Source organism: Cetorhinus maximus, unplaced genomic scaffold, assembly GCF_964194155.1.
Source record: "Cetorhinus maximus unplaced genomic scaffold, sCetMax3.hap1.1 HAP1_SCAFFOLD_3039, whole genome shotgun sequence".
Classification (NCBI taxonomy): domain Eukaryota; kingdom Metazoa; phylum Chordata; class Chondrichthyes; order Lamniformes; family Cetorhinidae; genus Cetorhinus; species Cetorhinus maximus.
In genome coordinates, this window is record NW_027598967.1 from 27501 (window position 1) to 31844 (window position 4344).

Below are 4344 nucleotides of genomic sequence, written 5' to 3' on the forward strand. Positions count from 1 at the left end.
ACGCACACAGTGTTGACTCTGTCCATGTCAAACACTCTATAGTGTGCAACCCAAGGGGACTCAGGCACCCCCGCCCCAAAGGTGCCTGTGAACAGACTTTGTATTTTTATTTTTCATCATCAAGTACACCGCCAGGTGACACTTTGTGATTTTTTTTGTTCATAAATACACATGTATATATATATATATATTTGACACTTTGTCATTTTGTCTGTTCTTTTCGCCACACGCCATGTTTATTAAACCAGGGTTACCACCGGTCTGGACCCTGGCCGATATTTCAGACCGACAACGGAGTTCGGAAAGCCCGCACAAATTCATCTTAAATCCTCATATAGGACTTCCGAGAGCTCTTTGAAAGGTATTCTATTTGAAAACGCTTACCACCCTCAAAGTCGCACTTTTCTGGGCATTTTTAAAGTGTGACCGTTGTCTGAAAATGTTCTGAAAATCGTGTCCCCGAAAATCTCCGGGTACCCCGCCAACCTCCCCTGCCAACAATTGCAACCGTAAGGTCGGGCGGTAGGCCTACCGTCCAGGAGGCCCCAAAGCCCGCAAAACGCCATTTTGCCATTTTCTCATCGGGACTTCCGAGGGGAACTCATTAACGAGCTCCAGGAGTGGTATGCCAGAAATTGCAACTTGACCCGTCGCCGGGCACACCCGCTACTCTCTGCGGGAATACCCCCACCGGGTGCCGGGTAAAGGCCTCGGATCTGACCTCATGGACTTCCGTCTGCGCACGGATTTTGCTCTCGCGGGCCCAAGAGCCACTTTCCACGGCCTACCAACGCAATCCGAAGTGCATTGGCCAACCATTACAACGGGAAACACTTTGCCTCTCCGCCAGAGACTAAGTCCAATTGGTTAACCATTTCTCAGGAAAACACTTTGCCTCTCTGCCAGAGACTAAGTCCAATTGGTTAACCATTTCTCATGGCCGCAATTTGCCTGCTGTTCACAGACTAAGTCCAATTGGTTAACCATTTCTCAGGAAAACACTTTGCCTCTCTGCCAGAGACTAAGTCCAATTGGTTAACCATTTCTCAGGAAAACGCTTTGCCTCTCTGCCAGAGACTAAGTCCAATTGGTTAACCATTTCTCTTGAAAACACTTTGCCTCTCTGCCAGAGACTAAGTCCAATTGGTTATCCATTTCTCGTGAAAACACTTTGCCTCTCTGCCAGAGACTAAGTCCAATTGGTTAACCATTTCTCGTGAATACACTTTGTCTCTCTGCCAGAGACTAAGTCCAATTGGTTAACCATTTCTCGTGAAAACACTTTGTCTCTCCGCCAGAGACTAAGTCCAATTGGTTAATCATTTCTCAAGGCCACAATTTGCCTGCCGTTCAGAGACCAAGTCCAATTGGTTAACCATTTCTCTTGAAAACACTTTGCCTCTCTGCCAGAGACTAAGTCCAATTGGTTAACCATTTCTCGTGAAAACACTTTGTCTCTCCTCCAGAGACAAAGTCCAATTGGTTAATCATTTCTCAAGGCCACAATTTGCCTGCCGTTCAGAGACCAAGTCCAATTGGTTAACCATTTCTCTTGAAAACACTTTGCCTCTCTGCCAGAGACTAAGTCCAATTGGTTAACCATTTCTCTTGAAAACACTTTGTCTCTCCGCCAGAGACTAAGTCCAATTGGTTAACCATTTCTCGTGAAAACACTTTGCCTCTCTGCCAGAGACTAAGTCCAATTGGTTAACCATTTCTCGTGAAAACACTTTGCCTCTCTGCCAGAGACTAAGTCCAATTGGTTATCCATTTCTCTTGAAAACACTTTGTCTCTCCGCCAGAGACTAAGTCCAATTGGTTAACCATTTCTCGTGAAAACACTTTGCCTCTCTGCCAGAGACTAAGTCCAATTGGTTAACCATTTCTCGTGAAAACACTTTGCCTCTCTGCCAGAGACTAAGTCCAATTGGTTAACCATTTCTCGTGAAAATACTTGGTCTCTCCGCCAGAGACTAAGTCCAATTGGTTAATCATTTCTCAAGGCCACAATTTGCCTGCCGTTCAGAGAAAAAGTCCAATTGGTTAACCATTTCTCTTGAAAACACTTTGCCTCTCTGCCAGAGACTAAGTCCAATTGGTTAACCATTTCTCTTGAAAACACTTTGTCTCTCCGCCAGAGACTAAGTCCAATTGGTTAACCATTTCTCTTGAAAACACTTTGCCTCTCTGCCAGAGACTAAGTCCAATTGGTTAACCATTTCTCAGGGGCTCACCGAGGGCAATCTGTAACGTCTCGCGGGCCCGGGGGCCCCTTTGCACGGCCTGCCAATGCAATCCGAGCCGCACTGTCCTTCGTTTGGTTAACCATTTCTCAGGGGCACACCGAGGGCACCCTGCATTGTCTCGCGGGCCCGGAGGCCACTTTGCACGGCCTGCCAACGCAATGCGAGGTGCTTCGCCCTTGGCCGCCTTCCCGGCCGGCTTCGGGACGTTTCGGGGGCTCTCACCGGGGCAAATCCGGTCCCCCGGGCGATTAGGAGGCCTCCCCGGGCAGGCCCGGGCTTCAGGCCGCCGCTTTTCCATCCCGGCCGAAAGAGGCGAAAAATGCCGAAAATGGCCAAAAATGGCCGCCGGCAGGGCCTGTCGGTCGGTTTGGCGGCAGCCTGGGTCGGTCCCTGCAGACCTGGAGGCTCGAGAAGGTTTTTGGCGATGTCGACCGATTCTCGATTTGCCACCTCCTACTATTCTGCAGGTACCCCGCCAACCTCCCCTGCCAACAATTCCAACCGTAAGGTCGGGCGGTAGTCCTACCGACGAAGAGGCCCCAAAGCCCGCAAAACGCCATTTTGCCCTTTCCTCATCGGGACTTCCGCGGGGAACTCATTAACCAGCTCCATGAGTGGCATGCCAGAAATTGCAACTTGACCCGTCGCCGGGCAGATTCGCTACTCTCTGCGGGAATACCCCCACCGGGTGCCGGGTAAAGGCCTCGGATCTGACCTCATGGACTTCCGTCTGTGCACGGATTTTGCTCTCGCGGGCCCAAGAGCCTCATTGCCCGGCCTGCCAATGCAACCCGAGGTCCATTGGCCTCATTGGTTAATTATTTCTCGAGAAAACACTTTGCCTCTCCGCCAGAGACTAAGTCCAATTGGTTAATCATTTCTCAAGGCCACAATTTGCCTGCCGTTCAGAGACGAAGTCCAATTGGTTAACCATTTCTCTTGAAAACACTTTGCCTCTCTGCCAGAGACAAAGTCCAATTGGTTAACCATTTCTCTTGAAAACACTTTGCCTCTCTGCCAGAGACTAAGTCCAATTGGTTAACCATTTCTCGTGAAAACACTTTGCCTCTCTGCCAGAGACTAAGTCCAATTGGTTATCCATTTCTCTGGAAAACACTTTGCCTCTCCGCCAGAGACTAAGTCCAATTGGTTAATCATTTCTCAAGGCCACAATTTGCCTGCCGTTCAGAGACCAAGTCCAATTGGTTAACCATTTCTCTTGAAAACACTTTGCCTCTCTGCCAGTGACGAAGTCCAATTGGTTAACCATTTCTCTTGAAAACACTTTGTCTCTCCGCCAGAGACTAAGTCCAATTGGTTAACCATTTCTCTTGAAAACACTTTGCCTCTCTGCCAGAGACTAAGTCCAATTGGTTAACCATTTCTCGTGAAAACACTTTGCCTCTCTGCCAGAGACTAAGTCCAATTGGTTATCCATTTCTCTTGAAAACACTTTGTCTCTCCGCCAGAGACTAAGTCCAATTGGTTAACCATTTCTCTTGAAAACACTTTGCCTCTCTGCCAGAGACTAAGTCCAATTGGTTAACCATTTCTCTTGAAAACACTTTGTCTCTCCGCCAGAGACCAAGTCCAATTGGTTAACCATTTCTCTTGAAAACACTTTGCCTCTCTGCCAGAGACTAAGTCCAATTGGTTATCCATTTCTCTTGAAAACACTTTGTCTCTCCGCCAGAGACTAAGTCCAATTGGTTAACCATTTCTCTGGAAAACACTTTGCCTCTCTGCCAGAGACTAAGTCCAATTGGTTAACCATTTCTCTTGAAAACACTTTGCCTCTCTGCCAGAGACTAAGTCCAATTGGTTAACCATTTCTCTTGAAAACACTTTGCCTCTCTGCCAGAGACTAAGTCCAATTGGTTAACCATTTCTCGTGAAAACACTTTGTCTCTCTGCCAGAGACTAAGTCCAATTGGTTAACCATTTCTCAGGGGCTCACCGAGGGCAATCTGTAACGTCTCGCGGGCCCGGGGGCCCCTTTGCACGGCCTGCCAATGCAATCCGAGCCGCACTGTCCTTCGTTTGGTTAACCATTTCTCAGGGGCACACCGAGGGCACCCTGCATTGTCTCGCGGGCCCG